Source organism: Bos indicus, chromosome 5 (assembly GCF_029378745.1).
Source record: "Bos indicus isolate NIAB-ARS_2022 breed Sahiwal x Tharparkar chromosome 5, NIAB-ARS_B.indTharparkar_mat_pri_1.0, whole genome shotgun sequence".
NCBI classification, from domain to species: Eukaryota; Metazoa; Chordata; class Mammalia; order Artiodactyla; family Bovidae; genus Bos; species Bos indicus.
The window spans coordinates 80,854,703-80,880,544 of NC_091764.1; positions in this window are offsets into that span (position 1 = coordinate 80,854,703).

Sequence of the window (25,842 nt, forward strand, 5' to 3'; positions counted from 1 at the left end):
ATGTCTTTGTCTTGTAGCAAATCCTTGTATTAAAAGAAAAACTTTCAATTTTCCCTATTGATTACAATGCTAGATATGGGATTCTCATAAACAGCTTTTATGTGTTAAGGAGAGAATGTCGTTTTATACTTATTTTGCTGAGTGATTTTATCATGAATGGACACTTGACCTTGTTAGCTGCGTTTTCTGTATCTATTTCAATAATCATGTGGTTTTATCTTTCATTTTGTTAATACAGTATATTACATTAATTGATTTGCAAATGTTAAATCAACCTTGCATCCCATGATGAATCCTACTTGATCCTGGTGTATAACCTTTTGATACTGATATTGTGAAAATGCCCATGCTACTCAAAGCAATATACAGATTCAATACCACCTCTATAAAAATTCCAAAGCTATTCTTCACAGAAATAGAAAAAAAAAAAAAAAGCAGCTCTAAAATCTATATGGAGCTACAAAAATCTCTGAATAGCTAAAGCAATCTTGAGAAAGAAAACCAGAGTTCAAGGCTCCATATTTTCTGACTTCAAATAAATTACAAAGATATAGCAATAAAAGCAGTATGGTACTGACAATATATATATATACACACATACACACACACCAATGGAACAAAGAGAGCCCTGAAATCCAAGCACATATGGTCAACTAATTTTTATCAAGCATTCAAAGAATACACAATGGGGAAAGGACTGCCTCTTCAAAAAATAGTGATGGGAAAAACAAAGATACACATATAAAACAATGAAATTGAACTTGTATATCAGACAAAAATTGACTCAAAATTAAAGACTTAACTATAAAACTTGAAGTCATAAAACTCCCAGGGGGAAAACTCCTAGATATTAGTTTTAGCAATAACATTTTGGAATGACATCAAAGCTCAGACAAGAAAGCAAAAATAAACAAATGAGACAACATAATACTAGAAAAAATTATACATAGCAAACAACCAAATAAACAACAAAAAAATAGAAAGACAAATAATGGGATAATAGTAAATGTTTGCAATCTACATGTCTCATAAGAGATTAATATAAAAAATAACCCAATTAAAAAATGGGAAAAGGACCTGATTAGACATGTTTTCCAAATAAAACATATAAAGACCAACAAATATATGAAAAAGTGTTCAACATCACTAATCATCAAGATTATGCAGCTCAAAATCACAATGAGGTAGCATTTCACACCTGTTAGGGTGGCTATTATTTAAAAATATTAAAATAAAAGATAAATGTTGGTGAGATTGTAGAGAAAATGGAACCCTCATACACTGCTTAGTACAGTCATTATGGAAAATTGTATGGAGGTTCCTTAAAAAACTGAAAATAGACTTTCTGTATGATTCATCAATCTCTCTCCTGGTATCTAACCAAAAGAAATGAATCTTTTTGAGTACCTCAAATAGATATCTGTGTTCCCATGTTCATTGCATCATTATTCACAATAGTCAAGATATGGATGTGTGCATGAATATTTAAATGGGTAAAGAAACACAGTGGAAAATTATCCAGCCCTAAAATAAGAGATCTTGCCATTTGTAACAACATGAGTGAAACTAGAGAACATTATGCTAAGTGAAATATGCCAGATACAGAAAAAAGACACATGATCTTACTTATATGTGAAATCTAAAAAAGTTGAATACTTAGAAGCAGAGAGTAGGACAGTGACCTGGAGAATTCCATGAACAGAGGAGCCTGGCAGGCTACAGTCCATGGGGTCCCAGAGTCGGACATGACTGAATAACTTTCACTTTTCCAAGCATGAGGACATGAGATTTTTTTGCTTTAAAAGATAAATGACTATGCAGTTGTAAGAAGGCAAATCTGATGGGATGACAAAATGATGGTGTGTTTCTAGGCATTAAGGCAAATTTTTGCCAGTGGTTTGCAATTGTTTGAGGTATGTTTGAAATTAATGGTAAGCATATATTTTAGTGACAAAATAAGTGCTAAGGGAAATTTAAGTATATTATATTTTTATTACTTTAATTGAAGTGAAGTTCATTTACAATGTTGTGTTAGTTTCTGGTGTACAGCAAAGTGACTCAGGTTATATATATATATGCATATATATTCTTTTTCATATTATGTACATGAGGCTATAAAAAAAATTTACTTTTAAAAAGAAATGTAATAGCCCCCAGGTAACACTGACATTCAAATTAGTAAGTAAACAGCTCCTTATGTTTGAAATCTATTTAGAATTTACCAGCACATATGATTGGAGAAGGCAATGGCAACCCACTCCAGTACTCTTGCCTGGAAAATCCCATGGATGGAGGAGCCTGGTAGGCTGCAGTCCATGGGGTCGTTAAGAGTCGGACATGACTGAGTGACTTCACTTTCACTTTTCACTTTCATGCATTGGAGAAGGAAATGGCAGCCCACTCCAGTGTTCTTGCCTGGAGAATCTCAGGGACGGGGAAGCCTGGTGGGCTGCTGTCTATGGGGTCGCACAGAGTTGGACATGACTGAAGTGACTTAGCAGCAGCAGCAGCAGCAGCACATATGATATGCTACAAATATTTGCTCAGTTTCAGTTCTCTTGACTGATTCAGTGAAGATAATTAGATTAATACTTCTATTTAAAAGTAGTGGCAGATAAAACCAAAGTTGCATATCTTGCCAGTAAGCCTGCTTACCAATTCATATATACAGATTGATCCACCAGCAAATTTTCACTTTGAGAACTTTACTCAAACAAAAATTGAAATAATTGTTCATGATGTTATAGAAGCCCAAACAGTTTGGCAACAAGGATTGGGAAAAAACTATGGTGGTGGTGGTTTTGTCACTACTTGTCATTAGCTGTGTCTGACTTGTGACACCATAGATGGTAGTCTGCCGGGCTCCTGTGTCCATGGGATTCTCCAGGCAAGAATACTGGAGTGGATTGCCATTTCCTTCTCCAGGGAATCTTCCTGACCCCGGGATTGAACTCAGGTCTCCTGCATTGCAGGCAGACTCTTTATCAACTGAGCTACACAGGAAGCCCATTAGGGAAAAAACTCTAAGTTTTACTATTTTGTCATATTCATTTGCCACAAATATAAAAGGTCCATTTTTTCTTATTTTGCTGAGATATTTCTATACAACTTCTGGAATTAATGCAATGCCCTGCAAGGTGAAAGATTTTGCTTTCTGGCATTTTAAGAAATAGTAGACATGATGATATAATTATTAGCATACCCACTAATAATGATGAGCTCAAGAAACAAAAATTAAGGTTCTGAGGCTCTCTTAAAAAAATGATTAATTGTGATTGTACTTTAATGGAAACTAGATGGTTTATATTTTAAAAATTGTGTAAACCTAATTGCATTTATTATGCTACTAAATGTGAAAAATATTCAAATATAGTTATACTAAAAGAAATACATAAATCATTTTTAAAAATTTTATTCAAGCAAAATACAGGCAACATTTTCCATAAACATATGGTTTCTGAGAAACTTGACCACATTTGACAGGAAACTAACAATGATCAAATCCTTATATGTCTTTTTTTGTAGTTGAAACACCCTCGTTATTAAGAGTTATTGAAGATTATATTTTAAAATTTTCCTTCCAATTCTTAAAATGTTACCAATATCTTCCATGGGGCTATTTTCAAAGTGTAATATAATATCAAAATGGAAAGTCTATGCAAAATAAATTCTCATACAAAAATTTAGAAGAAAGAAAAAATTCTAAAACTGTTCAACTCAGAGTAAAAGATTTTAGGGTAAATATGTCTAATAATGTATGCACAGCTATTTGGACCTGTTATAACCTGTAGACTATTGCTGTGTAAACTGTCTACTCTATCCAATTTTAAATCTTTGGAAAAACAATCTTCATTGTATCATTTATTCTGATTCATAAATAAGTAAAGACTAAATGGGATATTCTTAGGGAAATATTTTAAGTGAATTTTCCTTTTTCTCTTCAGTCATCTTGGAAATAAACTTGTGTTCACAGTTTTAGTTTAAAAACTACTTGCTAAAAAATGATCAAAGAGGAAATGTTTATTTATCAGAGTGTTTACATGCATTTTAATGTTTTCTTGTGTGCACAAGAACATAAAACAATAATTTATTTCCTCTACAGTTTGTGTTTTACAACATGAATACTTATTCAGTTCAGTTGCTCAGCCATATCCGACTCTTCGAGACACCATGAACTACAGCATGGCAGGCCTCCCTGTTCATCACCAACTCCCAGAGTTTACCCAAACTCATGTCCATTGAGTTGGTGATGCCATCCAACCATCTGATCCTCTGTTGTCCCCTTCTCCTCCTGCCCTCAATCTTGCTCAGCATCAGGGTCTTTTCAAATAAGTCAGCTCTTTGCATCAGGTGGCCAAAGTACTGGAGTTTCAGCTTTAGCATCAGTCTTTACAGTGAACACCCAGGACTGAACTCCTTTGGGATGGACTGGTTGGATCTCCTTGCAGTCCAAGGTACTCTGAAGAGTCTTCTCCAACACCACAGTTCAAAAGCATCAATTCTTCAGCGCTCACCTTTCTTTATAGTCCAACTCTCACATCCATACATGACTACTGGAAAAACCATAGCCTTGACTAGACGGACCTTTGTTGGCAAAACAATGTCTCTGCTTTTTAATATGCTATCTAGGTTGGTCATAACTTTCCCTCCAAGGAGTAAGCGTCTTTTAATTTCATGGCTGCAATCACCATCTGCGGTGATTTTCGAGCCCAAAAAAATAAAGTCTGACACTGTTTCCACTGTTTCCCCATCTATTTCCCATGAAGTGATGGGACCAGATGCCATGATCTTCGTTTTCTGAATGTTGAGCTTTAAGCCAACTTTTTCACTCTCCTCTTTCACTTTCATCAAGAGGTTTTTAGTTCTTCTTCACTTTCTGTCATAAGGGTGATGTCATCTGCATATCTGAGGTTATTGATATTTCTCCCAGCAATCTTGATTCCAGCTTGTGCTTCTTCCAGCCCAGCATTTCTTAGATGTAGTCTGCATCTAAGTTAAATAAGCAGGGTGACAATAGACAGCCTTGACGTACTCCTTTTCCTATTTGGAACCAGTCTGTTTTTCCATGTCCAGTTCTAACTGTTGCTTCCTGACCCGCCTACAGGTTTCTCAAGAGGCAGGTCAGGTGGTCTGGAATTCCCATCTCTTTCAGAATTTAAGGTTTTGGCATATTCAATAAAGCAGAAATATATGTTTATCAGGAACTCTTGCCTTTTCAATGATCCAGCGGATATTGGCAGTTTGATCTCTGCTTCCTATGCCTTTTCTAAAACCAGCCTGAACATCTGAAATTTCACAATTCATGTATTGTTGAGGCCTGGCTTGGAGAATTTTGAACATTACTTTATTACTGTGTGAGATGAGTGCAATTGTGCAGTAATTTGAGCGTTCTTTGGCATTGCCTTTCTTTGGGATTGGAATGAAAACTGACCTTTTCCAGTCCTGTGGCCACTGCTGAGTTTTCCAAATTTGTTGGCATACTGAATGCAGCAGTTTCACAGCACCATCTTTCAGGATTTGAAATAGCTCAACTGGAATTTCATCACCTCCACTCACTTTGTTCGTAGTGATGCTTCCTAAGGCCCACTTGACTTCACATTCCAGGATGTCTGGCTCTAGTTGAGTGATCACACCATCGTGATTATCTGGGTTGTGAAGATCTTTTCTTGTACAGTTCTTCTGTGTATTCTTGCCACCTTTTCTTAATATCTCCTGCTTCTGTTAGGTACATAGTTTCTGTCCTTTATTGTGCCCATCTTTGCCTGAAATGTTCCCTTGGTATCTCTAATTTTCTTGAAGAGATCTCAAGTCTTTCCCATTCTATTGTTTTCCTTTATTTCTTTGCGTTGATCACTGAGGAAGGCTTTCTTATCTTTCCCTAATATTCTTTGGAACTCTACATTCAAATGGGTATATCTTTCCTTTTTCCTTTGCTTTTTGCTTCTCTTGTTTTCTCAGCTATTTGTAAGGCCTCCTCAGACTCCCATATTGCTTTTGTGTTTCTTTTTCTTGGGGGTGTTCTTGCTCCCTCTCTCTGTACAGTGTCATGAACCTCCATCCATAGTTCATCAGGCAACCTGTCTATCAGATCCAGTCCCTTAAATCTATTTCTCACTTCCACTGTATAGTCATAAGGGATTTGATTTAGGTCATACCTGAATGGTCTAGTGGTTTTCTCCACTTTCTTCAATTTCAGTCTGAATTTGGCAATTAGGAATCTGAGCCACAGTGAGCTCCCAGTCTTGTTTTTGCTGACTGTATAGAGCTTCTCCATCTTTGGCAGCAAAGAATATAATCAATCTTATTTTGGTGTTGACCATCTGGTGATGTTCATGATAGAGTCTTCTCTTGTGTTGTTGGAAGAAGGTGCTTGCTATGACCAGTGTGTTCTCTTGACAAAACTCTATTAGTCTTTTCCCTGCTTCATTCTGTAATCCAAGGCCAAATTTGCCTGTTACTCCTGGTGTTTCTTGACTTCATACCTTTGCATTCCAGTCCCATATAAAGAAAAGGACATCTTTTTTGAGTATTAGTTCTGAAAGGTCTTGTAGGTCTTCATAGAACCGTTCAACTTCAGCTTCTTCAGCGTTATTGGTTGGGGCATAGACTTAGAATACCGTCATACTGAACAGTTTGCCTTGGAAATGAAAAGAGATCATTCTGTCGGTTTTGAGATTGCATCCAAGTACTGTATTTCGGACTCTTTTGTTGACTATGATGGCTACTCCACTTCTTCTAAGGGATTCCTGCCCACGTAGTAGATATGATTGTCATCTGATTTAAATTCCCCCATTCCAGTCCATCTTAGTTTGCTTATTCCTAGAATGTCAACATTCACTCTTGCCATCTCCTGTTTGACCACTTCCAATTTGCCTTGATTTATCAACCTAACATTCCAGGTTCCTATACAATATAGTTCTTTACAGCATTGGACCCTGCTTCTATCCCCAGTCACATCCACAATTGGGTGCTGTTTTTGCTTGACTCCATCCCTTCATTCTTTCTGGAGTTATTTTTCCACTGAGTACTTTTAATTAGACCTAATAATAAGCACAAATTACATTATTTAGGGCATTCTGTTACTTGTAAGGTAATAGGGATCTCGGACTTGCAACTGACATTCAGGGGGGGAAAAGACTAAAACAAAAATAAGTATAAAAACAAAAACATCCACACAAAAATCTGTTATCCAACATAGCTGTTTTGTTTGTAATTTGGAGCTTTATTTACCTTGACAAAAAAAGAATTATAAGCAATAAAGAAACACTGATTGGTGCTGATGGTTAATAGGTAACGACTTTGTTCTCGTGAGCTTCCCAGGGGGCTCAGAGATAAAGAATCTGCTTGCCAATGCAAGAGATGTGGGTTCAATCCCTGAGTCAGGAAAATCCCCTGGGTGAGGAAATGGCAACCCATTCCAGTATTCTTGCCTGAAAAATCCCATGGACAGAGGAGTCTGGCAGGCTACAGTCCATGGGGTGGCAAAGAGTCAAACCCAACTGAGTGAATTAGCACACACACGCATACATTTCTCTTCTAGGAAGGGAAGATGTAATCAGAGCTTGATTTTGCTCAGTAATTGTAGCTTTTACAGTTATATACTTGTGGTTTGAAAAAACTTCATTCAAATCCCTGCATGAAAAAAAGCTTTTATTGTGAATCTGAAACTCTCTAGGTTCTAGGTTGCACTTCATTGAAACTTTTTTTTTTAAACCAAAGTTTATTAGGATATTAAATGGTTGAGTTAGAACAGACTGTATTTAAAACTGCAGAAATAAAATAAATCAAGTTCTTGTTGCCAGTATTATCATTTCCAATGATTTAAAATTTGTGTGGATGAGAAAAGTCATTTGATAACTTGTTTAATATCTCTTATTAATTCAAAAGAATTAGAAAGTTGCTTTGAGATATTTGAAAAAAAAATAAAGCAAAGCTATTCTTGAGTTTGTTAAGCTCTTCAAACAAGTCTAAGGGGAACAATATCCTATCAACATCAGCAGTACATGAGTGAAGAAATCAAGTTAGGTATTGAGTGAACATTTGAGAGGTGACGTGAGTGATCGCAGAGCTCTCACTTCACAGCCAGCCACCTGGAAAGAGTCCCAGCCCTGCTGTCACCATTGTGTGATATTGGGGAGGTTCCTTACCTTCCCAAGCCTCAATTCCCTCATTTGTCCTCAGCAACAGAATTGTTATGAGAATGAATATAATGTGGGGATTCCTGAGAACCTTTCAGTGGAGTCCCCAACACTGAAACTACTTTCATAATAATGCTAAAACATCATTCGCTTTGTTCTCATTCTCTCTTGAGAGTTCAGCAGAGTTTTTCAGAGCCTAGATCATGTGAGATGTCACAACAGATTGAATGCCAAGCAGAAATGAGAATCCAGCTGTCTGTTATTAAGTCAGACTTTTAAAAGATTTACAAAATGAAAGAGTGCCTCTCCTCTCATGAAATTGTTTTGTTTTTGAAAACACAGTTATTATTTATAAAACTATGCTCTTGGGGTTAGCATGTAATGGGTTTGTTAATGTTTTTTAAAATAAATTAATGCAAAGTATATTTAAATTTTCTCAGTTTTAATTTATAAAACAGTGATACAGTAAATATCCATGGATATAACACACATAAACAAAAGTTCTTTGGATCCTCAATAATGTATAAAAGTGTAACGGGTCCTAAATAAAATGGCTTGAAACTTACTGATTTAAATTAATTGCTTGACAAATTTTTTTTCTGTATAACAAATTAACAAGTTAGAAAATAATTCTGTTACTCTATGTAGCCCAAATTTGCTTGCAGAATATGTAATAACTGAGGTGCCTCTTGAGAAATCTCTATGCAGGTCAGGAAGCAACAGTTAGAACTGGACATGGAAAAACAGATTGGTTCCAAGTCAGGAAAGGAGTGTCAAGGCTGTATATTGTCACCCTTATTTAACTTAGATGCAGAGTACATGGTGAGAAACGCTGGGCTGGAAGAAGCACAAGCTGGAATCAAGATTGCCGGGAGAAATGTCAATAATCTCACACATGCAGATGACACCACCCTTATTCCAGAAAGTGAAGAAGAACTAAAGAGCCTCTTAATGAAAGTGAAAGAGGAGAGAGAAAATGTTGGCTTAAAGCTCAACATTCAGAAAATTGAGATCATGGCATCCAATCCCATCACTTAGTGGCAAACTTATGGGGAAACAGTGGCTGACTTTATTTCAGGGGGCTCCAAAATTACTGCAGATGGTGATTGCAGCCATGAAATTAAAAGATGCTTACTCCTTGGAAGGAAAGTTATGACCAACCTAGACAGCATATTCAAAACCAGAGGCATTAGTTTGTCAACAAATGTCCATCTAGTCAAAGCTATGGTTTTTCCAATGGTCATGTATGGATGTGAGAGTTGGACTATAAAGAAAGCTGAGCACCGAAGAATTGATGCTTTTGAAGTGTGGTGTTGGAGAAGACTCTTGAGAGTCCCTTGGACTGCAAGGAGATCCAACCAGTCCATCCTAAAGGAGTTCAGTCCTGGGTGTTCATTGGAAGGACTGATTTTGAGGTTGAAACTCCAGTACTTTGGCCACCTGATGCAAAGAGCTGACTCAGTTGAAAAATCTCTGATGCTGGGCAAGATTGAGGGCAGGAGGAGAAGGGAACGACAGAGGATGAGATGGTTGGATGGCATCACCAACTCAATGGACATGAATTTGGGTAAAATCTAGGAGTTAGTGATGGACAGGGAGGCCTGGCATGCTGTAGTCCATGGGGTCGCAAAGAGTTGGACACGATTGAACAACTGAACTGAACTGAACTAATAGCGATATTATTTCTCTACTTTTTAATAAATAGACGAGAGTGGTAATTCTTAACTTTGGCTATACATTAGAGTCGTCTGTGAAATTTTTAAATAAAATACTGTTGTGTTTGCCATCACATCGTGTCACTGATAGTCTATAAAAATTCTTTGTACAGATTAATTTCACCATTAAGTAACTAAGAATTACCTTATCTAAGTAAGCATTTTACCCCCAAACCAAAATGTCCCAGATTCTGCTTTCTGTTATAGCTGTGTAGGTTCATGCCTAACTCCTAGTTGACCCTGAGCAGCCCCTGGGAGGCTCCAATGTGTGAAACATTTTTTCCTGTGGCCCCCTTGAATGTAGCAGATTATGTAAGTTTTCAAGTAAAATTAACTGAATAAATGACTGAAAGAGGAAATGCCTAACTGAAGACTTCTACTTACTTTATAGAGCAAACAGAATTCCCCAGATGGCCCCCGAGTACAGTGCTCAATGTCCCCCCATTCCAGTGACAGCTGCTGCTGCTAAGTCGCTTCAGTCGTGTCCTACTCTGTGTGACCCCATAGACGGCAGCCCACCAGGCTTCCCTGTCCCTGGGATTCTCCAGGCAAGACCACTGGAGTGGGTTGCCATTTCCTTCTCCAACGCATGAAAGTGAAAGTGAAGTCGCTCAGTCCTGTGCAGTGACAGCAGCAATGTGTAAAATCCATTCTAACTTCTTTCAAGTCTGTATAAATTCAGGAAGCCCTGAGAGTTGATGAATGTGCAGTGTTCTATTCTTTTAAAGCCCAGAGGCACTGGCCATCCTGTAGAAATCAACATTAATGAGTCATATCAGAAAGTGGAATGAGAACCAAACAACTGTAACAGTTTTGGGGAGACTTTGTCCCTGTTGCAGGGGGACAACAGAGGATGAGATGGTTGGATGGCATCACCGACTCAATGGACATGGGTTTGGGTGGACTCCAGGAGTTGGTGATGGACAGGGAGGCCTGTTGCCCTGCTGTTCATAGGGTCACAAAGAGTCGGACACGACTGAGCGACTGAACTGAACTGGACAGATAAGTTCATCAAACTATCCTTTCAGGTCTTGAAACCTATGTTGTGTTCTTTTCATAAAATTGGGGAGGGGGCTATTGTTGTTGAGTAAAACATCCAGAAGCTTGGCCATAAGAGAAAAGTTTAGAATCCAATTTTGGTAATAACCAACTAGTCCAAGAAAACCTTGCAGTTAGCACTTAGTTTTGGGTTTAGGGAAACTTATGACATCAGGCAGTCTATCTGGATGTAGGTGTATCCCTTATTTTGATATCATATGCCCTAAATATTGAACCTGGCTTTGGACAAACTGCAATTTTTGCTAGGAAACTGAATGTCTCTTTAAGGCTAAAAGTTTTAACAAGTGGATGCTATGTTCCTGTGAGGAATCTTGAGGAGGAGAGAGAAAAGGCAAATTACCCACATACTGCAACAAAGGAGAAACTCTTGGGAACTTTATATCAACCAGATCAGCTTTCAGGATTTGTGAAAAATAAAAACTCTCAGTAAAATTCTGAGATGCTTAAATTTGTAAAAATCTCTTTTCCAATGTCTTGGCTCTTTGCAATAAAAGCAGAAACTAGGAGGGTTTTGGTAATACTTAAGGACCTTCATTTGCTGAACTTGAAGATGAATAATTTTAGCAGTTTTCCTTTTAGGTGACTCTGAGAGCCTATTAATCAGATTAACTAAATCTGGAGAGGACACAGTTTCCCACTCAACCCTGGTTCTATTTACTAGAAGGAAAATGTTCCAGTCCATTAATAAACAAAGTTAAAAGCTACCTAGATGGAATCAACCTCTAAAGGAAGCCCAGAGTTTAGAGATAATAGTAACCTAAAATTGAATATAATAGTTGTGAAGAGGTTCATCTAATTTTTGTGTGGAAGCCTGAATTCTGTTTCAATTGACAGATTCTGGAAAAGCTCTAGGAATTTCCCAGTGAAGTCCACTTAAAGATCGCTTGAGCCTGATTATATAAATTAGTGGGCTGGTCTCCCAGTTGTAATTCTAGAGACCTTTCAGGATGTTCCCATTTATCAGTTTTCTGAGTGGCTTACTGAGTCTGACCTTTGCCAACAAGTGTATTAATTAGCTGATATAAGTCAGAGAAATCTGGTCATAAGTTTAAATGACTATATTGCTCAGCAAATCTGTGAAGATCTTCAGTTACTTTGGGGGAAATCTTTGAGTATGACTTGTAGTTCGGACTTAGTCCAGGAATTTTAAGAAATTACAAAGGTCCATCTAGTCAAGGCTATGGTTTTTCCTGTGGTCATGTACGGATGTGAGAGTTGGACTGTGAAGAAGGCTGAGTGCCGAAGAACTGATGCTTTTGAACTGTGGTGTTGGAGAAGACTCTTGAGAGTCCCTTGGACTGCAAGGAGATCCAACCAGTCCATTCTGAAGATCAGCCCTGGGATTTTTTTGGAAGGAATGATGCTAAAGCTGAAACTCCAGTACTTTGGCTACTTCATGCAAAGAGTTGACTCATTGGAAAAGACTCTGATGCTGGGAGGGATTGGGGGCAGGAGGAGAAGGGGACAACAGAGGATGAGATGGCTGGATGGCATCACTGACTCGATGGACATGAGTCTGAGTGAACTCTGGGAGTTGGTGATGGACAGGGAGGCCTGGCGTGCTGCGATTCATGGGGTCATAAAGAGTAGGACATGACTGAGCAACTGAACTGAACTGAACTGAAGGGTTTAGCCTCAGGGTCCTCTGAAGGCTTGATTTTAAAGAGACAGGTTCTGACAAGTTCAGAAGAAAAGGGAGTAGATAGAATTTTAAAGGAAAATGGAAGTACAGTGAGAGAATCATTGTGGGGGAATTGAGGATATAGAGAAGGTATAGGTGATATAGAAGGAAAGGAAAAGATGGTGCTGGAGGTAGAATCTGAGACAGAGGTGCTAGGACAGTGGAGGATGGGCCTTTGGATGCTATTTTATCTTTCTTTAATCATTTATTGGATTCAGTTAGTTTTAAGATTTTATTTTGCTGAAAGAAAACTTTAGTCTCCTAATAATGATCCCTGGGTGGGGGAAATCCCCTGGAGAAGGAAACGGCAACTCACTTCAGTATTCTTGCCTGAAGAATCCCATGGGCAGAGAGGAACCTGGTGGGATACAGTCCATGGGGTCTCAAAAGAGTTGAACATGACTGAGTGACTAAACAACAACATTTGGAAGCCTTAGAATACTAATCAAAATAGGCATCTCATTCAGTTTGGGAAATTTTAAAGCTGTGATTGTCCAATTCAGTTTTATGAAAAATAAGTTGGGCAATTCAGAAGTTCTCCATAGTAGCTATTGATGTTCTAAATTGCCTTTGGTTAAGTTAATCCATTTAGTTAGATATGCACATGAGGAAGGATCATGATTTTTAAAGCTAAAATCAACTGGGATCACTGTAGCGAGGGGTGGGGGGGCATGCATTCAGAATATTTAGATAACTGAGATTCTTTTTCCCAGAGGTTTTTCTCTAGAGTGAAAGTCTTAAGAGAACAGTCTAGTCCCGAAGGAGCAGGATGAAGACTTTAGTGGGAACAGCCCCTGTATCAAAAGTGATCAAATTGAAGGTTGGCACAGTTCCAGTGAAACAGCATGAGCTCAGTCAAGTCAAAGTAGCAAATGAGTACTTGAACACAGAACAAGGCCTTAACTGGGAAAGACAAAGCTCTAAAGATGATCCCAAATAAAACCTGGAGAGTTTCAAAATGAAAAGAGGGAAGAAACTTGGTTTCAAGATTAAGAATCACCCTGAAACTCCAGGTTAGTGAGAAAAACAGTGAGCAAAAATGGACTCACTCTGGGTATAGCGCCTGTTTGCTCACCAGTCTCAGAGTTGTCAAGGGTTTCTATGGATCCCAGTACTGATCACCAAAATGTTGACCTAAAGCAAATGGATTGCCAGTTATTGCTCCAGCTCAAATGGGTTCATTCAGGATCAACAAAGAATTGCAATTTGAGATCTGCCACCATGGCATGTCATCTGCTAGCCCCTGCACAGCCAGGAAAGAGCTCATTTAAATGGAGAGTTGGAATGGAATGGCAAGGGGAGTTGGGAGGGTTCTAGCAAGCAAAGAACTGATTGGAATTGAGAGTTCAAAATGTAGAGGCTATTCATTGGCTGAGTTGTGATGGTCTCTCATTGGCTGAGCTCTTGCCAGGCAAGGAGAGGAAATCTTTCTTCTCTCTGTTGGACTGTGTTATCACCATAGAGTATAAGAGCTTTCCCTTCTGGCCTCTTGACTCTATTTTAATGAGGTTTCTGTTTATTAATTTTTACATTGACAACAACTAATCTACTTTCTGCCTCTACAGATATGCCTATTCTTGATATTTCATGTAAATGAAATCATACACTATGTGGTCTGCTGTGTCTGGCTTCTTTCAATCAGAATGTTTTGAAGATTCACCCATGTTGTAGCATTTATCAGTACTTCATTTATCTTTATTGTCAAATAATGTGTGGATATATGTCACAAATTATTAATTCATCAGTTAATGACTGGGAGATTACTGTGGCTCAGATCATGAACTCTCTATTGTCAAATTCAGACTTAAACTGAAGAAAGTTGAGGAAACCACTAGACCATTAAGATATGACCTAAATCAAATCCCTTATGATTATACAATGGAAGTGACAAATAGATTCAAGGAATTATATCTGATAGACAGAGTGCCTGAAGAACTATTGATAGAGATTCGTGACATTGTACAGGAGGCAATGATCACCATCATCCCTAAGAAAAAGAAATGTAAAAAGGCAAATTGGTTGCCTGAGGAGGCCTTACAAACAGCTGAGAAAAGAAGAGAAGCTAAAGGCAAAGGAGAAAAGGAAAGATATAACCATAATGCAGAGTTCCAAAGAAAATCGAGGAGAGATAAGAAAGCCTTCCTCAGCGATCAATGCAAAGAAGTAGAGGAAAACAACAGAATGGGAAAGACTAGAGATCTCTTTGGAGAAGGCAATGGCAACCCACTCCAGTACTCTTGCCTGGAAAATCCCATGGGCAGAGGAGCCTGGTAGGCTGCAGTCCATGGGGTCGCTAAGAATCGGACACAACTGAATGACTTCACTTTCACTTTCACTTTTCACTTTCATGCATTGGAGAAGGAAATGGCAACCCACTCCAGAGATCTCTTCAAGAAAATTAGAGATACAAAGCGAACATTTCATGCACAGATGGACACAATAAAGGACAGAAATGGTATGGACCTAACAGAAGCATGAGATACTAAGAAAAGGTGGCAAGAATACACAGAACTATACAAAAAAGATTTTCATGACCCAGATAACCACGATGGTGTGATCACTTACCTAGACCCAAACATCCTGGAATGCGAAGTCAAGGGGGCCTTAGGAAGCATCACTATGAACAAAGCTAGTGGAGGTGATAGAATTCCAGTAGAGGTATTTCAAATCCTAAAAGTGCTGCACTAAATATGCCAGCAAATTTGGAAAACTCAGCAGTGGCCACAGGACTGGAAAAGGTCAGTTTTCATTCCAATCCCAAAGAAAGGCAATGCCAAAGAATGTTCAAACTACTGCACAATTGCACTCATCTCACACACTAGCAAAGTAATGCTCAAAATTGTCCAAGCCCGGCTTCAACAGTACATGAACAGTGAACTTCCGGATGTTCAAGCTGGATTTGGAAAAGGCAGAGGAACCAGAGATCAAACTACCAATATCCATTGGATCATTGAAAAAGCAAGAGAGTTCCAGGAAAACATCTACTTCTGTTTATTGACTACACCAAAGCCTTTGACTATGAGGATCACAACAAACTGTGGAAAATTCTTCCAGAGATGGGAATACCAGACCACCTTACCTGCCTTCTGAGAAATCTGTATGCAAGTCAAGAAGCAACTGTTAGAACTGGACTTGGATCAACAGACTGTTTCCAAATTGGGAAAGGGTTAAGTCAAGGTTGTATGTTTCCACCCTGCTTATTTAACTTACATGCAGGGTACATCATGAAAAATGCTGGGCTGGATGAAGCACAAGCTGGAATCAAGAATGCCAGGAGAAACATCAATAATTTCCATTAATAATCAATTGATGGAAACTTCAATTTCCAGTAGTCATGTATGAATGTGAGAGTTGGCCTATAAAGAAAGCTGAGAACCAAAGATATGCAGATGACACCACCCTTATGGCAGAAAGTGAAGAAAAACTAAAGAGCCTCTTGATGAAAGTGAAAGAGGAGAGTGAAAAACCTGGCTTAAAACTCAACATTCAGAAAACAAAGATCATGGCATCCCATCCCATCACTTCATGGCAAACAAATGGGGAAAAAATGGAAATAGTGAGAGACTTTACTTTTTTGGGCTCCAAAATCACTGCAGATGGTGACTGTAGCCATGAAATTAAAAGATGCTTGCTCCTTGGAAGAAAAGCTATGACCAACCTAGACAAAGTACTAAAAAGCAGAGACATTACTTTGCCGACAAAGGTCCGTCTAGTCAAAGCTATGATTTTTCCAGTAGTCATGTATGAATGTGAGAGCTGGCCTATAAAGAAAGCTGAGAACCAAAGAATTGCTGCTTTTGAAGTATGGTGTTGGAGAAGACTCTTGAGAGTCCCCTGGACAGCAAGGAGATCCAACCAGTCCATCCTAAAGCAAATCAGTCCTGAATAGTCATTGGAAGGACTGATGCTGAAGCTGAAACTCCAATACTTTGGCCACCTGATGTGAAGAACTGACTCATTGGAAAAGACCCTGATGCTGGGAAAGATTGAAGGCAAAAGAAGGGGGCAGCAGAGGATGAGATGGTTGGATGGCATCACCGACTCTATGGACATGAGGTTGAGTAATCTCTGGGACTTGATGATGGACAAGGAAGCATGTCATGCTGCAATCCATGGGGTCGCAATGAGTCAGACACGACTAACTGAGTGAACTGAACTGAACTGATTTCACTTTGGGGCTATTGTGAATAATGTTCAGGCTTATTTTTAAGCCACTAAAAACATAACAAGTTTTCTCTTCATCCTTCTCCCTGACTCATAAATGTATGTAATCAAAAGATTCTTTTATAGGTTTGGAGGTGATAATCATAAAATTAAAAATTTTGTTTTTACCAAAAACCTGAAGCTGTTGATAACATCTCTCATGAAGATAGAAAAAAATACAGACAATACACAGGAATATAAAAATTGATTTACTGCATTCAATCATAAAATCATAGAATGCTAAATACAATTAATTTTCCATTTTACAAGTAAGAAAAACTGAGTTCCAGAAAAAAATTAGATGACTTACATGAGATCATGTGTCTCTCCTGATGTCTGGTGCTTATGGGTTTAAATGTTCTGCTTCCAAGTTAGAAAACTATCTCAAAAGCCTCACAAAAGAAATAAAAGAAAAAATATTTATTTGAGATTTTTAAAATGAAACACTTGAAAGTTATTTATTGCCTTCCTTTCCAGCTTCAGGAGACACACCCTTGTGGTGATAAAAGAGGTTACATAATCCTGGCTCTAATGAAAGAGAGTTTGCACCTTCCCCTCCCAGGCTATGGCTCAGCTCATGGTGAGTGACAGAAGAGAGAAGTGTTCCCTAGTGATAGGTTAGAAAGCTAAAGTCATAGCCCTGGGGTCCAAACTGGAAAAGCATAAGCATGGCACTGGCAGTTCCTTCCACCCCTGAGATCCGTCACCCAATCAACACAAGGATGACTTCACCTGCTCCACCCATCCCTGCCAGGCACAAGGGTGCCAGTACTCTACCAAGAAACATCAGCATTCAGAAAGTCCAGATCTTCTGTTGTTCTCAGAAAGTAAGATGAGGCCCCAGAGGCACATTCATGGTAAGATTAAATTCCTGGGTAGCAGTGGCATCAGTGTTAATCAGGACAACCAGGCTCCCATGCCAGCTGTGTTTAAAGTACAAACTGTCATGCTTTGCTCAGCCAACAAATGAATTCTGCCACTAGATAACTTTTTCTCTGTGAATTTTTAAAACTGCTCCTGGCCACTAAGCCAGTCCCCTAAAGGAGGCTTTCTTTTTCTTCTCCAGTCAGTCAAAGGTGGTTTCTGTTGCTAACAAATAAGAATCCTGATTGATAAACTATCTAATCCAGACAGAGAACGCTACTGCTCTCAGATTCTCTGCTGGTTATTTTTAACTTTAAGAAGCATGTTTAAGCATGTCTTTATCCCCCACAAAAAGTGCATCAAGTTTCCATTTTGTGAAGTAAAGATATTAGTACTCCAGGACTTGCTTCCCTGTTGCCTCCCTTCTAAAATAAAAATATTTCTATCTCATTCTATAATTATATCTCTCTTCTGTGTTTTGTTTATAAGTTGATTCTAGAAGTTGGAAATCAATGAACAGTCTTTATATTGTGCCCATATAAAAAATAGTTGGCTCTGAGAGCATAGTGTGCTATGTTTACATTTCTTTTTTATATGCCTTATATATGCTACCAGCAAAATGGCAATTCCTCAGTTTTTGCCCTCTTAAGAGCAAGAATTTAGTCAAGACACATAGAGCAGTTTTTAGTATGACAGTTTTATTAAGCAAAGTGAAATTGCACTCTCAAGAAAAGAATGAGAATTAAGTGGTCTGGAAACCAGAAACAATCCTGTAGTGAGGGTAGAGTTGGTTTTCTTAACAGTGGCAGCCTTCCTTCCCTGTATCCTATGTCATTTGACCGACAAGTTGATTGACAGTTTTAGTTTGGGTTATATAACCTTTCCCTTACTAGGCAGGCACTTACCCATAAGCACCCAATTGAAACCCATGGTGGTGGGGGGGAGGGAGGAGCAAAAAAATTAATGCCAATTTATTATAATTACTGAAAAATATAGATAGCATATTGAAAAGCAGAGACATTACTTTGCCAACAAAGGTCTGTCTAGTCAAGGCTATGATTTTTCCAGTGGTCATGTATGGATGTGAGAGGTGGACTATAAAGAAAGCTGAGCACAGAAGAATTGATGCTTTTGAACTGTGGTGTTGGAGAAGACTCTTGAGAGTCCCTTGGACTGCAAGGAGATCCAACTAGTCCATTCTAAAGGAAATCATCCCCGGGTGTTCTTTGGAAGGAATGATGCTAAAGCTGAAACTCCAGTACTTTGGCTACCTCATGGGAAGAGCTGACTCATTGGAAAAGACTGATGCTGGGAGGGATTGGAGGCAGGAGGAAAAGGGGAAGACAGAGGATGAGATGGCTGGATGGCATCATCGACTCGATGGCCGTGAGTTTGAGTGAACTCCGGGAGTTGGTGATGGACAGGGAGGCCTGGCGTGCTGCGATTCATGGGGTCATAAAGAGTAGGACATGACTGAGCAACTGAACTGAACTGAACTGAAAGGGTCCTGGTTACATTGAATCACTTTTAGATCTTATCTTTGTGCACCTGTGCCAAATCTGTGTTGTTGGTTTTATCCTACTTAGTACTGTTAAGGCTGTCAATTTAGTGGTGGTCCTTGACTAGAAGGACCTGTTGGCTTGGATGGCAGAGAATCTGCCTACAATGTGGGAGACTTGAGTTCGATCTCTGAGTCAGGAAGATCCCCTGGAGAAGGAAATGACAATCTACTCCAGTATTCTTGCCTGGAAAATCCCATGGACAGAGAAACCTGGCAGGCTACAGTCCATGGGTCACAAAGAGTTAGACATGACTGAACAACTAACACTTTCACTTTCACTTGACTAGAAGAAGAAGGATCTCTGGGCATGCTCTAATTACCAGTGTCCAAGTAGGGAAGGGAAAGATGACCCCCTCCCCCACCAGAATGTGATGGGACCCACTTTCGTTTAACTAGCTAATCCAATATCATAATCCTTCACCACTCAAACATGATGGTGCAGCCCAATTGAAATGAATTGTCTTTGTTTTTACAATATGTTTTTGCCTTTAAGAGAACCTCAGATTTTTCCTACTATAGCTAGAGGGCTCTATACTTTTGTTCCAACATGGATTTTCTAGAGCTGCTACAAATCAATGAGTCAAAAGGATAAGATGCCACCTTTCCTGCTTTTGAGCCAATGGTTCCTGGAACCCACAGTTTGTTTTTCTTGATTTGCTCCCTTGTTTTATAGGTGTGGTATTTTAATTTATAAGATATAGGAGCAATGAGAGCATCTTTTGTTTTAATACTTGGTCTCTAATCCTTGGTTCCTGAGATCAGTTCAGAGCCATAAAAGTGAGATGGGTGTCTTGTTGTTCATAGCAAGCCTCTTTTCATCATACTTCAGTTTATGTTAATGAAGTGACTTTTGGAAAGCACCTAAGGATGGGAACTAGTTTCCAGAGGAACAAACCTTGAATAGAGACTTGGAACTTTCATTCCTACCTGGTAATTTCCAAGGAGGAGAGAGAGCCTAGGGATTGAATCTATTACCATTAGTCAATGTAATGAAGCCTCCACAAAAATCCTAAGGAATTGAGTTAGAGAGCTTTCAGATTAGGAAAGCAGAAGGCTTCCATGTACCACAGTACTGGAATACAAACTCCCTGAGGACAGAAGTCACTTTGTTCAAGACTTTGCCCTATGTATCACTTCATTTGCCTATTGGTTCTTATCCTTTGTAATAAACCAGAAATCTAGTGAGTCCTGTGAGAAAATCAGCAAGATAACCTGTTGCAGGAGAAGGGGACAGTGAGAGAATGATCACATCCCAGGTCTCAGGTGAGCTCCTAGGACAGGCTGCCAAGTGAGGATTCCTGGTTTAGCACAGGAAAGAACTCAAGAGAGAGATATACATTCCACAAGCCAAATGCAGTCCAACTAGAGCAACCTTGGGTTATGAGCTGGTAAGTTTTTATGGGCTGGGTAATTTTACACACTGTTGAGTGGGAGGACCAGTCCAAATATTTTGGGGAAGGGGAAGGGATTTCCAGGAATTGGGCAACTTCCTGCTTTTTGACCTTTCATGGTCAGTTTTGGAAGGAACTGTCATGGCACTGGTGGGCATGTCACTCAGCTTATGCTAACATATTAGAGACAGGTACCAGGGCTCAAGGTCTACTGGAAGATGAATCTTCCACCATCTTGGGCCTAGTAGGTTTTAATCACTTTTTGTTATATCCTGTTTTTCTCAATGACTGCCATTTTTTCAATGGTTATGTTTTGTCCTCTTCCTTCCTGTCTCAAACCCAACCCTCTGATTTATGATGTGTCAGTCAGAACTACAAGTAACAATCTGAGTTTTCCATAGGCATCTCATCAAGCTAGGCTTCAACAGTAGAACTTCCAGATGTTCAAGCTGGATTTAGAAAAGGCAGAGGAACCAGAAATCAAATTGCCAACATCCGTTGGATCATCAAAAAAGCAAGTATATTGTTTACTTGCTGTATATTATCACCCTGCTTATTTAACTTATATGCAGAGTACATCATGTGAAATGCTGAGCAGGATGAAGCACAAGCTGGAATCAAGATTGCCGGGAGAAATATCAATAACCTCAGACATGCAGATGACACCAACCTTGTGGCAGAAAGTGAAGAATAACTAATGAGCCTCTTGATGAAAGTGAGAGAGGAGAGTGAAAAAGTTGGCTTAAAACTAAACATTAAAAAAATAAATATCATGGCATCCAGTCCCATCACTTCATGGCAAATAGATGGGGAAACAATGGAAACAGTGACAGACTTTATTTTCTTGGGCTCAAAAAGCACTGCAGATGGTGACTTCAGCCATGAAATTAAAAGATGCTTGCTCCTTGGAAGAAAAGCTATGACCAACCCAGACAGCTTATTAAAAATCAGAGACATTACTTTGCTGACAAAGGTCTGTCTAGTCAAAGCTATGGTTTTTCCAGTAGTCATGTATGGGTGTGAGAGTTGAACCATAAAGAAAGCTGAGTGCTGAAGAACTGATGCTTCTGAACTGTGGTGTTGGAGAAGACTCTTGAGAGTCCCTTGGACTGCAAGGAGGTCCAACCAGTCCATCCTAAAGGAAGTCAGTCCTGAATATTCATTGGAAAGACCGATGCTGAAGCTGAAGCTCCAGTACTTTGACAACCCGATGGGAAGAACTGACTCATTGGAGAAGAGTCTGATGCTAGGAAAGATTGAAAGTAGGGGGAGAAGGGAACAACAGAGGATGAGATGGTTGGATGGCATCACCAACTCGATGGACATGAGTTTGAGCAAGCTCCAGAATTTGGTGATGAACAGGGAAGCCTGGTGTGCTACAGGCCATGGGGTCACAAAGAGTTGTACATGACTGAGTAACTAACTGAACTGAACTGAACTGATAGGCATCTGAAGTGTGTATGTGTGTGTGGTGGAATCAGATGCCATCTCCTGGTAGAAAGTGTCAGAATTGAGTTGAGTTGTAGGGTACCCAATTTGTGTTTGAGAAGTGCTTGGTGGCATGAGAAATTGCACCCTACTCCCCCAAATTGGGAATTTGGTACAAAATTGTTTCAATATATATACATGTCCAACTAAATTTCAAAGAAAGGGTCTCTGGAAGATAAACATTTGGGGTCCTGGCCTTGCCTTTCTGAAAAAGACTTTTAAAATATCCTTCCATTTGATTGATAGCTTGGCAAAATATGAAATTCTGAGTTGATAATATTTCATAAGTAGTCTGAAGTCTTTATCCATTGTTGTTAGTGTGGTGTTTGGTGCTTAATGGAATCCTGGGTTTTTTGTTTGTTTGTTTTTTTCTTCTGGTTACTGTTTCTGAAGTAACTAATACCTGTTATAATTTATACAGTTTGATGAAGGGGTAGAGAATAAGGTTCAGAGCAAGAGATACTGTCTAAAAAAAAGCTGACAGGAGGTATTGTACTAGTGCAGAAGGTAGCATAGAAGGGTAGGGGGAGAGAAATTTCTAAAAAGAAAGAAGAGTGAGTAGGAATTATAAATAAACTGGTTTGTTCAATGATTCCTTAGTCACTCTGGATTCCCACACTATATTGAACTATGTAAAGATGGCTCTTTTCCTAGAAATGATTCTCATAGAGATATTGTTGAATTTTTTTAATCAGTAAGACAAAATTCTCTTCAGTCTCTAAAACACATGTGATATATGAGAGTATTGAACCATTTCGCTTTTCTGCAGAAAAGAGGTAGAAAATCAGAACATGAATATCTTGCATCTTTACTAACACAGTGAAGAGAATACTTACTGAATTGCCAATGCAATATAGTATAATTGGAACATTTTCTTCTCCTGAAAATATATGCTCATATACCAATTAAAACCTTCACCATTGATTATTCAAAATTTATTTTGCTTTATGGACCACAGAGAATGAAAAACAATCATGCTGTAATATGGTACCCTGTGACATGATAATGCCTACTACCATTACAGTTTCAACAAACTCAAACCAAGATTCAGATGAGCAGTGTGACTCCAAAGGAAATGGTTTCATAATGGCATCCAGTGTTCTCAATTAACACAGGAAAGATTAATGGCTTTTTCCCTTCCTTTGGTGGTCTCTGTTAAGGAGGAAAAACATTAGTTGCCAGTTGATTTTCCACTCAATGGCATTTACCAACCAGTAGACAGACCAACCTGTCAAGGTCCTCCATCCAGTAGCTTATTCACCATAGACATGGCCCTGGCATGTTACTACCACTTCTGATTCCCCATGATCTGAAGAGTCCACAGACTCCAGGGCTAAATTGTGTTATCTGGAGACTATTTACAGTTATAGGAAATACATTAGCTATAAACAAATTTAGAAGTTTTCCCCTTCTGTATTATCTGTCTTATCCCTCCTGTGAGGTATCTCTTCATCTTTTGAGACCATCCTAAGTCTATCTCTGAGTAGCCACTTCCCAGCAGGGAGCAAACTGCATATCAAAATGGATTTGACTCTTACCAGTAAACTGACAAATCAGCTGAAGAGTGTGAGTAAAATGAAAATGTTAGGAATATCATCCTACCATAAAGGTGATGACTACCATAGGTTGGAAGAATTATGGTCTGTCAGAATCCTCTGTTGCAAGGAACAGCTTAGCCATACACCAGTGCTCCATGGCTGCTGTAGCTGAGAGTCTGAACATAGCCTGGAATTCTCTGAGGATGTTATTCATAAAGGCACAGTTAATCAAACTCAGACCTCTCTTCAAAATCTCACTGTACAAGCCAAACTTATTGCCAGCAGAAGGAAGTTGCCAGACCAGAGAAGGTAAGCGAAAGTCTGTGTGCCCTGGCTTCAGAACTATGAGGTCGCAATCCATTTTAAAAAGTAAAAAAAAGTTTTTCCGTGTGTGTGTTTGCATTTATCAAATAGCTAGCTTTCCATCCATACAGTCAGAGCTTTGTACTATATAAGTAGATGTTTCTATTTACTCTAATTTAATTTGCTGAAAAGGGGGAAAAAATCTCTCCTTTCTCTTCCTCATTCTTTAGAGGAATTCAGAAAGAACAAGTATGAGCCAAAATCACTTCTGGCTAGAGTCCATGGTTACCAAGCTGAAAGAGCAGGCAGTTTTCTGGGTAAATGGTCTTGCCTCAAATGCCAGGCGCCTGCTAAAAGTATCACAGGCTCTCAGAAGCTTTCTATGCCTCCCATGCCATCACAAACACAAATGGTGGATCTTTCAACACAGATGCTGGCGCCTTCTTCACTGATTACACCTTTGGGTTCTGAGAAAAATGGTTTTCTTTATTCTTGGCATAAGAAAATGTCTCAAACCAAGATTTCAGTAGTTTAGAACTAACTCAGGGTTATGAGAGTCTCTAAAACATTGTCATGCTCTTGCCCTTGAAGGAAAAGAATAAATATAAGGAGATTCGGGTTCTAGTAGCTTGTGCATTTTCCTCTGCAGGTTCACGGGGCCACTTTTTTCCTGGTTTTGTTTCTTGGTTGGGTAGTTGTTATTGTTGTTGTTTTTTCCTAAAAGAGGGACAAGTTTGTCCAAGGTCCTTGAAGATGAACACAAAGCAAAAGTGTACACAGGCAAGCTCGGGGTTGTCCTTCCACAGGGGAGGAAATGAAGCAGTCCCAGTGGCTATTATCACCTCAGGCTTTGAGTCACAGATCTGGGATTCTGTAAATACAGTTGAAATTTTCTGTCTCATAGTATCATTGAACTTTTATTAATTAATAGAATTTATTTTTAAGGCAGTTTTAGCCTTACCAAAAAAAAAAAATCTGAAGTTCCACTGCCCTCAGTTTCCCATTCCTAGTATCTTGCAGTCGTGTGGTGGGCTGTTGAATTTTCAGTTGCATACTACATGAAAGCATAGCATTCAAATGTTGAAAGTTGCTTAGAGAAATGTGAATAGTATGACTGTAATTCAAGACCCTCTCACCCATTACTGCATAATGCTTCCATTTCTTTGATGACATATCATGGGTTACTCTTATCAAAAATCTCCCCCAAATCCCTACCAGACCACCACACAGTTTGTGAAACAGCATCTGTAAAGATTTATTTCCTTAGATTTAAGATGTGTTTCCCTAGTAACACCTCTTTGAAATGCAAATACCTCTAAGAGAGAGGAAAGAATAATTCTAACTATAATAGATAACTTTATTGTTGATTAATAAAAGACATAATCTTCATTAAGACTCTAGAAAGATACTGACCATTAGTTGTTTTCATAAGAATGATAAAGAGAAGGATACAGGTTCTTAAATAGATGTTGCTCAAGACAAGGACTGGAGTAGTCTTACATGATACAATGACCACAACAGTGGAAATTATAGGACAGGAAAGGAGAAGAAAGGCATGTTAGTTTAGAAAGAAGGGAGTCTTGACTCAGAGGCTTTCTTTAAGACAGACAGACTCAACCTCTGAGCAGAGTGGCAAGGCATGTCCAATATGGCTCCAAAGGATTTTGGACAGTGGGATGCTGTCACCAACTTGACACTGAATGAACACCAAAAGGATAAGCCGGCAGAGCAAAATAGTATCAAGGTCATGGTTATAAGGAAAGTAAAGGTTGAAGAGAATGAGCGTATTGGAGTTCAGGAGTGTCAGAGAAGCAAGCTTAATATGAATGGCAGACTGAAGCCATCTTAGAGCTGAGTCACTGAAGAATTTGATTGTAGCTGGCTGTAATTGATGAGAAAAG